Below are 13,541 nucleotides of genomic sequence, written 5' to 3'. Positions count from 1 at the left end.
TCAAAACAATCAGCGAGGGTTTCTGCGCTGTGCTTTACGGGATCGGATCATCTCTCCGCCTCTGCTCTGTTCGACAGAGGGCTGTCGAGTTAGTCCACGGCCACACACGCAGAGATGCTAGAAAAGGACCAGTCAATTCACTGCACAGTAATGAGAATCTAGGATTGTCACTCAGGCCTTATGGGAAGGCAATTAAGGATGGGTTTGCATCACAGAGCAAAGCAAAGTATCAGAATGCAGACACTGCCTATTAACACTGAGTAACTTCCAAAGAGGATGGATACACCACAAAGCAAGCTAGCATACAACACAACACAAAGCTAGCGACCCCAAAACTCAACAGTTTGGCTTACGGCGTCCACGTGCGAGTTTACATGACAATGCGCTATTTACATAAAAACAAAAACAAAAAAAGGGAAAAATGTTGACATTTTGGAAAATGAAAGAGAAATGGAACAGTGTGATACGAGGGCAGAAGACCCCCCCCCACACACACACACACACACACACACACACACACACACACCCCACAACCTTCCACACCCCCAAACGCACACTCCCAACTCCCAGCAGAATGGTAGCCACCCCCTTTTTTCTTCTGGGACACAAGCGTGCTGACAGGTACGAACAATGGACAGCAGAATGAAGAATTATGGTCCAGCTGCAGGAGGCCAAGATACAATGTGGCTCACTGTGACTATGCTACACAAACCCATCGCCCACGCCACAGAAAGATGGAACGTTTTGTCTCCTCCAAGAGTTGCTGTTCCTTTTGTTCCTTCATTTTCTCCGATTCGAAAGACTCTCTGAGTAGACTCCTTTGTGTATTTATTACAAAGTAATTCTCCCAGACATTAGAAATGCAAGACAACGCAAATAAAAGGGAACGAAAAAGTGGTTTCTTATCTTTGACTCGGGCCAAACAATAGCAGAAACAAATTAAGATCAGAGTAAAATGAGAGGTGTATTAATTTATTTTTCCCTCACTTTTTTTTTTTCTCCTACTCCTTTTCTTCCGAGTGGTTAGCATGCGAATGTAATTACAGAAGCAACTACAGCTAATCAACTGCGAACGGTATCCATTAATTAGTCTATGCCCCGGAGAGAGAGAGAAAGAAAGAAAGAAAGAGAGAGAGAGAGAGAGGGAGAGAGAGAGAGAGAGGAGAATCAGCTGTGATGTTAACCGCGTTACGCCACCGTGAATGGGGCAGAGACGGGAGGCAGTTTGCAGCTGTCTGAGCAGGTGGATTCATCCGAGTGTCTAAGTTAGAAGCTCTCACCTGACGCTCACCTGCCTCCACACTCGAAGCTCTGCCCCCAGGTTAGACACCGCAGATAACCTCCCCAGGAGAACATCTGTCGCCCTCCCCCAACAGACAGACGCTTACACAGATACACCATGCAAACAATACACACAAACACACACACCTCCCTAAAAAAGCATCCTCTTTGTCCCCCCCCCCCCTCTTTTCAGGTATCCCAAGACCTGTCTTAACTGGACTGAGACAGCTGCAGTACAAAGCACTCTGCTAGTAATTAACCTTAGACAGGCTTATCAGTGAAGTGTTATCCTGTCCTCATCTTCTGTTAGACTACAAACTGAAGTCCGGCAGATATCCCCCTTTCTCTCTGTTCAAAAAAACAAAACAGGGAACATCATGTTGATGTGAGTTCAGATAAGAGAGGTTTGAACCCTTCTGTTTTTGTTTGTGAGGCCTCCCTGTTTGTCTGAACAGCAGTGAGACATGAGAGTGGTAACAAACAATGGCTCTCCAGCAAGAGAGAGACAGAGAGGTGGAGAGAGAGAGAGAGAGAGAGAAAGAGAGAGAGCTGTCCCAATGCATTCTGGGAACACCTGAGGATCTGAATGCCTCATTTCATCACTAATGTGGGCGCTGTATAATGCAAACACAGTGAGAAGGTTGTGAGTGTGTCTGCAAGTGTATGTGTGTGTGTGTGTGTGTGTGTGTGTGTGCAGTGTAGCTGATTTAAGTGTATTCAGGCTGCCGTTGCTTCAGGCTTTGAGTTATTCATTTACGCCATCAACATTCAGCCATTCTCAATCCAATTACCTGCCATGTATGGCCTGTGTGCCTTACACTCCAAACATATGCAGATCCCAGGCTTCATGAATATTAACTAGCCTCTATCCGGGTACAAACACACACACACACACACACACACACAAACAAATGCCACTTAATGCTAAGACACTGGAGAGGAATCACGATCTTAATCCTCCTCACAATTGTCAAACTTAGATAAATGACTTTCACTGAATTTAAACACACACACACACACACACACACACACACACACACACAACACAACACACAACACAAGTTCTAATCAGTGGTACTGGGTTGTCAAGGAGTTTTAGTGTCATTTGAAAGTGATGGGAATTCAGTAGAATGGACCAAACTGAGCAAAGCAAAGGACAAGCAGAAAGAGAGAGACAGAGAGAGAGAGACAGAGAGACAGAGAGATGTAGAAGAAGTGAGGAGAGTGGGTTTGTTTTTTGTTATTCCTCTGTAGATACATCTGTGAATGAGGCAAATGCCAGATGAAATTAAGTGTGATTGGAGGATCTGTGTCTCTAAAATGGGTCAGCGAATACAATGAGCTCAGCGCAATTAAAAACACAGAGAGAAGTGAATGATCATTGCTAAGGTCTGGTTAGCGCAAACAGAACTCTACCTCACAACCCAATCATCCAATCAGAGGGTAAGTTGGCTAACATTAACTTTTATATATATATATATATATATATATGTGCGTGTGTGTGTGTGTATATATACATACATACATATTTACTGTATATAAATTATTGCCACTAATTAGGTGTTGTTGATGGAGGATGGCTGAGCAGTATGCTTTCAAATGTAAGAGTAACAGGCGTTATACCAGGGTTTCAACATGCCTGGAGAAATGAACAATAGACCACCTCTCATTCTCTCACTCTATCCTTATCTGATCCCCCCCCACCCCACCCCACCCCCCTTCAGAGTGGTAGATTAGCTCTGCTACACTAGAAGCCCTGTAGAACAAGTCAGTTTATGAAAGTGTGTTACATAATACGCCATGTTGGAAAAGTCACTTACACAGATAAGCTTTTCTCCACTTGCTTTTGGCTCTGGAACTCTTTACATTTACCTCACAGTATGACACCTCACAGCAAAACCCTGTCCTCCACCTCCGCAAGAAAAAACAAAAAATAAAAAAACTGCTTGGATATTCACTGTCAAATAAAAGAGACTTGATTTCTCCCGAGCCAATCCAATGATTGGGACTGTCCCGTCCTGCTTAAAGACAACGAAACTTTACGTGCTACAATTAAGCTCATGCACCGTTAGCTGTTTGCCAGGTAGCGACAGAGTTTTTATATGAAAGACATCAACAAGTATAAGAAAACTGGAATGCTTTCTTGGTTTTTCTGTTTTTTTCCTTTTAAACAAACCATTTCATAGAAATGGGACAACAAAGCTTTATCTTTGGGTTTGCAACAGTTTGCAATCCTTGCCTGGTTCATAAGCACATGAGTGAGTATTTTGAATATTTTCAGTCACACTATCCGAATGCTTCAGGGAATCAACGTGCTATGTCTTTTTTTTCTTTGCAACAACAACACACGCACAATAAAAAGTCATATTACCCATCACAGTGTTTCAGAGGCCCGTGTAGTCCTGTTGGGAAACTGATAGCAATTTCATTTCAATGTTTAAGCTTCGTCCTGACTGAGCTCCCTAACCTTAGCACGGGCATACTGTTATGAGAACCTGTCCAATGGGAAATAAGCTATTTGGCACCTATTATAACACACAAAATTATTTCAACCCCAGGGCACAAACAATATTACACCAGCGTGACCCATTGTCACCACCCCCCATATGAGAGAGAGGACACACTGATCCAATCAGTAAACAAGGCATGGATGAGTATAAAACCATTCGGGGCATGTCTGAGGGCTGGAAACAGACAATTACAACGTATATGGAAATTATTCATGTGATATTTCGCAATGACTTCATTCAAGGTAATACTGATGGTATGTGTGTATCTGAACTTGTTGTATATTTGAAGTGTTTCTCAAAAACAACGTAATCGGGAACTTAGATTACAAGTTTCTAAAACCTACAAAGGTTTTGGTGTGTTCTGGTGTGTTTGGTGCATTCAAACACATTTGTGAAAGTGAAATGTTTGTAAGAGTTCATACTTACATATTTAGCAACGTGTTGTTTTATTTCATGTAGGATAAAAAGACAGAATAGAGAGGTCTGTGTGAAGAAGCAAATTTTCTTTCTTTCTCTCTTTCTTTTTTTTAAGCAATAGTCATAAAACGGTAAACAGACAAACTAGTAAACAACAAAAAAACAACAACAAGCAAAATATTTATCTGCAACCTCTAAGCAGGAGCTGTTCTTAAGTGCTAAGAATATGGTAATAGGCTGTCAAACAAACATGTTCCATTTCGTTCTGTTTTCTTTCCTAGATGCATGTGAGCACTTCAGATGTAATTCCAGAAATGCCTTGACGAACAAAACAGGTACAAGCAGCTGTAAACACACGTTTTCGTAAACAAAGAGCATCTAAACAAGCATCATTCTCTGCTGTAAACAGTAAACTCTAGAGCGCAGCTACGTTAGCGTTTAGCTTTCAGAGTTTCCAAACTAACGAACGGCTCTCGTAAAAAGGTAGGTGGTGAGTTGAGCAATGTATCTCCCGACTGACTTGGACTAATTCAATCAGTAGTGAAATTTGGGCAGAGACTAGCTGCTGACAGTTACCCTTACAGTTCTCACACTAACAGTGGGCTGTAACTGGAGTCCAAAGCTAATGTGAACGCCAGTCCTGTCTCTGACGAAACAAATAGCCCTGTTACCGCTAAGCCTGGGCGTGATACAAACCCACATTCATTTACTGTGTGTGTGTGATGTGTGTGTGTGTATGTGGTGTTGTGTCAGTCTGTGTTTTCTTGTTAGCTGGATGGGCAAAGATGCACAGCACCAGTACCACCATGCTGTATGAAAACAGAGCTTCAGTGTTCATGCGTGTGTGTATGTGAACGTATATGTGTGTGTGCGCATGTGTGTGTGTGTTTACACATGGGGTGGGGGGGTTGCATCTTTGATTCCTGAGGTTTTTTTGCACTAAGTACACGCTCGTTTACCTGATTCAGCGAAACAGTCTGCAGCTGTCCCACTGTGATCACGGGGTCTATTCAAGACCAGCAGGCAGTCATGCATGCAGTGCACAAAGACACACACACACACACACACACACACACAATCTCTCTCTCTCTCTCTCTCTCTCTCTCACTCATGTGTGTGGTAGTCAATTTGTAAGCTGACTCTGCAGCCCAGCGTGTCCACACAGCCAGCTAAGAAGTGGAGCTCTGATCGGCAGGAAGAATCGATTGGTAAAATTCAGTTTAAAGCTCAAATCATTACTCCCAAACACTGAACACACACACACATGCACACACACACACAAAGTGAACCTCCAGGAGCTAGCATTTCTTTCTTTCCCTGTCTCCCACCATGCCATCTCTCTGAGTAAAATCCAAACAGATTCAAACTCAGCAATACGGTGGGCCAGAGTGAGAGAAAAACAGAAAGACAGAGGGGGAGAGAGAGAGAGAGAGAGAGAGAGAGAGAGAGAGAGAGAGACAGAAAGATGGGGGTTGGGACTTATCTAAGAGTTAGATCTAGCAGATGACAGTCTCATTGGTAGGCTTTCTGACTGCACTGTGCTGGGACACTGGCTAGTGTCAGCATTCCTGGCTACGCTTTCTGCTACACGTGAAAGGCATTTCAACTCCTTAGTGCGCAACAAGCCTTCAAATCAACAACTACCTTTTACCTCATACACTGCCAGCAAGTACTCCATCCTGGCCTTCCCACACATCAGCGCTGGGAATCCTCTAAAAACTGGACTGTTACGTCCAATTTCCAGGACTCATATATTTCAATTCAAATTGACAAGTAAGCCTTCATGTCCTTGGTTAGCAAATCTGTTAGCGCTTGGTTAGAATAAATATCGCACACTTTTCTTTTTTTTTTTTTTTCGTCGCCTGGATTGCCGAATTTGCATGTAAATATGAATTCCAGCAACTCCCAATTAACCTGAATTGAGAGTGATAGCGCCTCTCTCAGAGAGGCTAGTCTGATACGAAATTAATCATTTAAAAGTGAATAGTATGCTGAATTCTTTAGTGAAAGGGTTCCTGAGATGCCTGATTCGGATGGTTGGCTGGTAGACTGGAGCACAGATCTGACAGACACTGGGACAAGAGAGGCTACAAACGCAGCAGAGACTGCAATGAAATACGAGAAGGCTTTTGTCTGGCTCCAAGCTCCAGTGTGATTTGAAATTGATCCACACATTAAAATGACTCTGTGGTTGTTGAAGAAAGAAATGTTACTTTTGCTGCCTCCAGCAATGTTTTACAAATTTAGTCAACAAGAACTGAGCCCAAATACATCCGCGTATCTCTTCCTTTAAATGTATGGCACAGAACATTTCAAATTCGTACACAGAGTCAAACGCTCCATTCAAAAGAATGTTGGCAAGTAATAGCAGCTTTGACAGATGTTTCCTGACGCTACTATGCGTGGCATGTTTTGTTGGACACATATCCATAACTCTTACAAACATCACAGGGAGCTTTGAAGAGGCATTTTGCGTTGTCTCAATTTGTGTAAGAGCTGGATATCTACATGATTACTGTAATCAGTTCGCCATTAAATTAGAAACGGAAGAACTGCTGTAGAAAACGACGGAAATATGACCGTGAAATGAATATATTTTCAAAGCTCTACATTAGCGCAGTTTTGTCCAGATATGAAACAGACTTGTATATCACCTCATTTCAATAACATCTGAAGATTTCATGTGCTCAAGTGGAAAAGGCAAGTTAATTTATCACCGTGTGATTGTATAGAGTTTTATAGCGAAGCTAATCTTCTGAAGATCGTACGAAGCGAACATGAGCTTCATGACAGAATATGCATGGACAAAAAAAACATGTGTTACATCCTTTCCAGCTGGTCTGTTTTGTACTGTCCAAATGCCTCACATTGATGTCAACCTACCAATAGTTCTCTGAGCTCCACCAAAAAAGCCCCAAGTCAGATCCTTACTCTAGAGAGCAATTCCTAAAAGAAAGCACAGACCGATTGGAATTTTCATCTTTGATCTCGCGGGGTGCAAATCTGTTGGACCTCAGTCACAAAGAGGGCTTAGGCATGGGATAGGTCTTCAGAAATACAACACTGGGTTCCCACAATAGTACAAAACACAACCACGCATATCTCTGAGAATGGATCCAAAGATAAGACTAGTCTGAGGAAGTAGGATTGGACTACCTTGAAAGACTAATTTGAAGGATTAGGACAGAACTATTTTGAGAGGGTTTAAAGGTGTTCTGTTTTTTGTCTCAACGGAGAGACTTGACACTAAATGCACTAGACGTCTATATGGTACAGACTGAAAATGTGCCCATGTTTGTGTGTGTGTGTGTGTGTGTGTGTGTGTGTGGTAATGCATGCCTGAAGCTGAAAGACTGGATCTGAACACGGTCCATGTTTTTGAATTGAGCAGAAACACGATGTCAAGGAAGAAGAGGACAGCTCATAGACTCTCTCTTCTTCAGCTGACACACATCACTCATTCGGATGACAGGACGAATTTTGAACAGTGAGACTGGTTCAGAGATTGATGGTGGTACTATCGTACTTATTCCTGACAGGTGTGTGTGCACCCTTGAGAATAAACATAAACCTACATTACAGATAGCATCTACAGAAAATGTTCTGCTACCCTTTTGCTTGGCAGTAAAGACACAGAGCTCCAGCCAGCTACAGAAATCATTACTCTCAAATGTAGCCTTCAATAGAGGCCAATGACGATCAGGGGGAAAAAAAAAAGCAAATAGTTTTCAGTTTAGGTTACTGTATACAAAGTCAACCTGCCGAATGGGGAAAATGAATGCCCCGAGAATCAAAACCAATGAAATTTGTCACCTGTAAGCACAGTTTGAAGAGGGACTTCAACTGAGTAAATGAATAATTGAACCAAGTGAACACCTGTAATGTCTCTCAGGGACTTTGCTTTATCTACTTTTCTCAGCACAGTGCCAAATAATACTACCATGTAACTAAACAAATGAATAGGCCTAAAACTAAAAACACTCCAAAATCAAAACCAGTACTAATGTTCTTTAATACGGACCATCTTAATGATCCATCACGAGCACAGTTAACTGCCTTACGATACACAGTTCTAAACACACCTTTCTCAAGGTCCACGTCAAGCCTCAGCCAACATATTGCGCTCCCATTTCACACTCCACAGTCTCCATATTATTATTATTATTATATTCGTGGCTATTCTGCACCTTTTCTTTATTATTATTATTATTCATTCCACATCAGTGGATATAACTGCAACAGCAACCGCATACAAGCTTCGCATTTTTCCCAGGATATAGCAGCAGGATGGTGTGGTAGAATCTAGCAGAATCTAGTCTTTTTTTTTTTTTTTACAGACAATATTCCCTCCATTCATTCATTCTTTTTTTTTTTTCTGGATAAGACTAGCATAAGAACACCCCTGACCAGTTGTTCAGTATATCTCTCTCTATAAATCTAAGAAACACAAACTGCTGAGCGGTGACTCATATATCAGTCCATTATAGTGTTCAGGCCTGACTGTATTAAACAAATGGATCAGCCTGGCGCTGGAGAAGAGAGGCACTATTCGAGAGCAGAGGTTATTGTCTAATTTAAATCTTGGCTCTCTTCCCGGAACAGTGCCACATTCCAATTTGTGGCTGCGTTGCTTGGTGCTACTGACAGGGGTCCTCCTGCAAATACAGCTGGGCAGACCTCCAGAAATGTGTCTGAAAACTAACTATCAACAGGTTGGAAAAGATTAACAGGGAAAATTAGCTAAATTTGTGAAAATGCAGGGATAAAGAGTGTTTTCTTTTTAGTTGGATACAACAACCATGTATTTGTGGTAATTTACGTTACTGCATTAAGAGTCAGGAAAAAACTCACACACACACATACGGTGCCACACATACATGTATTAAGAGTGCTTATTTTCTTGTAATACGTGCTTTATTTTGACATTTCAGGTATTAGAGGCAGCTGCTTGTTCTCTCAGACATTCCAAACAACCAGCTATTTCAGGCAGGAAATTCATATCAATTACCTTCTATTCATGTTTGACTGACAACTTCCAGTAAAAAAAAAAAAAAAAAGAAAAAAAAAAGAAGAAGAAAAAAAAAAACAGTCCTGAAAACTCAATAATAGGGCTGATGCTTTTAACATTCACAGCAACTTGTTTTCCTTTTGACAAGAACAATCCTCACTGAGTGCTCTGTTCCACTTCCTCACTCTATTTACACCTGACGTGTCATTTGAAACATTTTACATTTCAAAAGAAGAGTAAGATTATGATACCAGTGTTGAAAAATTACAATAACTAATCTTCGCTATTCATTTCCTATCATTATACTGACATTTAGAAAGCCCCGGAACAAAGGAGTCCTAAGGATTCATTCGGATACCGGGAAAATTATTCCATTCCACAACACAGCAAGACTGCACAAAGATCAAAGGCATCTGAAATATGACAGTCTAAGGAATTATGGAGCTACGCCATGTTTTTAAAGGATTTCTCTTTTTTTTTCAGAGGCAAAGAGCTCAGCTTAGAGAGAGAAGATGTCAGTATGAAGGGGGAGGAAGGATGCTTGTGTACACAGTATGTTTGTGTGTGTGTGTGTGTATCTCTTTGTCTGTGTGTGTATGTGTGTATGTGTGTGTGTGTGTGTATACAGCAAGTAAGAGTAAAACATCCATTTTAAGATTTGATTCTTGATGGATAACACTGAACAAACCATCCAGTCGCCACTCACGCCCATACTAATCACATCAGAATCACATGCGTTTCTAGTCTCTTTCTGAGCAGACATCAACTCGGCACGTGATCTTTCATGAGCAATGGCAGCCATTCTTTGGCTTTTCTCCCCGTGGTGCAGATGAAATAAAATCTGCAATAATTCAATGGTGTATAACTGCAGTTCAACAGTCGCTTCTCCTCTGAGGATCCCTGACCTTGTTTTCATGCAAGATATTTCTGAACTTCAAACATTGATCATAACAAAGTCTCTTCAACATGTCAAATTTTTTGCAAGGAATATTCTTTTTGGAGAAACATTGTGTTTTGTTAAACTAAAAGAAAAAAAAGGTTTTGGCAGAAGGGAAAGATTAAGTACGGAATAAAAAGGCTGAGCATAAATTCGGCGCGGAATTTCACGTAGCTAATTGTATTTAGACAAATTGAACCACAAGATCTGTTACTGTAACCATGAATTATAATCGGCCTCTCACTGACTGCAAAGCAGGTGTGCGCAGTTAGAAGAAAGTATTTGAAAACCTCAAAAATGAAGGCAGCTGGGCAGGAAAATCCTTACCTCTGAGAGCATGAGAATAACAGCCTCTAGGATACTTTTTTTTTTTTATGTGTGTGTTCTGTTGCGGTCCTGAATTTTCAGTAATACAGTGGTGAAAAAAGTCACAGTGTGTAAAAAAAAAAAAAAAGGGGAGCAGTGATTCTAGTCTCCATTTTGTTACTGCACTCCCATAGTGCAGTTTTACCCATTTTAACGGGAAAGAATTGAAGAGTCACTGACACGCTCTGTGTTTTAAGTCTTGACCTCCTCTTTTTGTCTGAGGCGAATGGCAAACGTACTGCGTGCCAGTGCACAAAAATAAATGGGAGGGAAAGAAAAAAAAAAAAGGTCCACTATACATTCTACTACAGAGGCACCTTTCCCAACACGTGTAGCACCCTCCCCCTTCATTCATCTTCATTAGATCTGCGTTTGACCCTTTTCTCAACGACTGCTTCACACTGGATGTCTGCAGGGAGCTGCAACGTATTTGCAACTGCAGCCGCGCAAAAAAAAAAAAAAAAAAAGATCTGTTTGCTAAGACACATGGTGAACAAGACCCTTTAAAACCTCAATGTTTCTGTAATATGTGCAGCATTTCAGCTGAGGGGGTTGTGTGTGTGTGTGTGTGTGTGTGTGTGTTGGGGGGGGGGGGGGGGGGGGGGTAGGAATTTCCTGTAAAAATCTTTTAGCTGAGCTCGGTAAATGCTAAAAAGATCCTGTCACTCTGGCATCAGCCAATTTAGCCTGAAGACAGAGCGAGAGAGATTCAGTGGACACGTAGGGAAAATTAATCTCCCCATTCAGCTTGGCTAAAGAGATCGACTCAATTAGCTGGCAGTATTGACTGAGTTTTCTGTGTTGTTTAATCAAGGAAAGTGTAAGCAGCGTTTCAAGCTCTCAGAACTAAGGAAGTTGTTTGGTTCAGACACACAAGCTGACTGTCAGAAATAAAAGGCAAAAATATCTTCAGTGAAATGTCCTCAGCTGAGCGCCTGTTTTTCTTCTCATTAGCTGAACATTTCCATGTCGCTAATTTTGGTTTCAATAGAAGACCTGACCTTGGCACAGAGAAGATCTCTTTTCAGAACTAGTATGCACTTAGAACTACATGACTCCTGTTCAGTGTAGTTTTCAATGTTCTAGAGTGTTTTCCTGAATTTATCATAAAATAACAACTTGCATGCCATTTGCTCTCTCAAGATATACCTTATGCAGAAATAATATTCAGAACAAAACCCTTTCCCACTGATATTTTCATTTAATATTGAACTAGTAGCATTTGTGCTGAAAGGGTATACATGGATTACTATTTTTATAAAGGCATGGTACAGAAAAGACAGCCAGATGGGCTCTGGAGCCTACCTAGACAGGCTGTCTTTTCCTTTATCTCCTGTATATGTCCACAGCAGTAGTCTTGGCTACTCCCTGGTGAGTCAGTGCCTTAAATATAGTTTATGTTCTTGTATTACACCAATCCGGTTCCTCCCACTGTAGTCAGACATCATAATCATTCCTAATACAGGGTGAAAAATGTTTAATATACCTCCTCCCTTCTCCTCCTATTCCATGTAAACGAGTTCCATGGTTAATGCAAGAAAATGGAGCCATCAGTGTCATGTGGTATAGAATGGATCCCTGAATGATGGTAATCAGCCAATCAGGAATGGTATTCAGCTCCACTTGAGCAAGTCTCTATCTTAATGATAAATACTGGCTGTTCCTGAATTCACAGAAGTGAAAAAATTATAATAATAATAAATAAAAAAAAAAACAGGAATGTTTCAGACATGGGTTTACGTTTTATTGCCTTAACACCCTTGACCTCAAATCAAATGTAATAATATTACAGATAAAGTTCAATAATATTACAGATTACACATGATGACCAGAAGTCATTTGGTGTCATTTTGCTGTTATAAGCATCAGTGAATAGAAGGATGCCAGTGGAATGCAATATTGGCCTATTCACTTTGCAGCAGCAAGAAAAATATCATAAATAGTCTCCTACAAACCATAAACCCCCATGTAATCCCATCTGGGTAATCATGAATTTAACATACCAACCTTGTTTAGGCAGAATTTTGGTCTGTAATGGTAATAATAGCATCAATCTCAACCACCACACTCCAAGTGCAGCAGGGCCTTTAGAAACGATTCCCATATGATTGGCCTTTATTAACTTTTAGAAATAGGATATAACGTTTTTCACGTTCCAAAACATACAGCAAGGGCTCTGGGGCATAATTTGTCATTGTTATTCAGAGCTTGCTCACCTACACTCAAAACAAGATCCTTCTAGATTTTAATTAAGCACCAAGGTGCCTCCCAAGGGGTCCACATTGGCAAAGAAAACCACTTTGATTTATGCGCCATTTTGTTTTCAGTGCTCAGGGCTTGCCTGTTGTGGGGCATCCAGTGATGAATATGTTCATAAAGCAATTATTCATATTTGTTAATTAACTCCCGATAACCATGTTTTTCTGCAAAATGTAATAAAAAACAGCAGACTGAACACAAATATGCCCCATTATTTCCAATCTCCACCTACACACAATTAAAATGACAATAATTTGCCATCTACAAGCTTCTGGTAGCAAGGAAGGCAACTTTCACGGCGTACGGAATAAATGCCATTTAGACAGCGGTGACAGCAGCAGCAATCATACGGAACTGATAGGCTTTTAAAACACTAATTAGCTCTCAACCTTGTGGCCATCCAACTGCAGCCCACTAATGTTAGAGCATGTGCACTTGTGAATTATTCCAAATAACGTGACTCTCTTGAGTCATCCCCTTAGCCTTTAAAGAGATTAGCAAATTCTGCTCTCCAACATAAGAGTAACTGGCCTTCACATCTGTTTAAGTAAACAAATTTAGCAACAACATGAGAGAAGAAAAAAAAACAAAAACAAAAACACTGGCTTATCAGACACAATGAGGTTAGCACTGTAAAACTGTTAATATAGTTTTAACAATTGCTATTATTCCTCAATCCAGATACAAAGATTAAACAGATAGGTGCACATCTACAGCAAAAATTTCAGTGGGCACAGACTGAAAACGCCACCGTTAAACAAAC

The 13,541-nt window shown here is 40.9% G+C and overlaps 1 protein-coding gene across 1 annotated transcript in view; it reads right to left on the bottom strand.

Annotated features, from left to right (window-relative positions):
* Window positions 1–13,541, bottom strand: part of tox3 (TOX high mobility group box family member 3) — a 46,544-nt gene that overhangs the window by 17,717 nt on the left and 15,286 nt on the right. The window lies entirely within an intron of this gene.

This window comes from Chanos chanos, chromosome 2 (assembly GCF_902362185.1).
Source record: "Chanos chanos chromosome 2, fChaCha1.1, whole genome shotgun sequence".
Taxonomy (NCBI): Eukaryota; Metazoa; Chordata; class Actinopteri; order Gonorynchiformes; family Chanidae; genus Chanos; species Chanos chanos.
The sequence above is the reverse complement of the archived record's forward strand: the minus strand, read 5'-3'. Positions and strand labels throughout refer to the sequence as shown.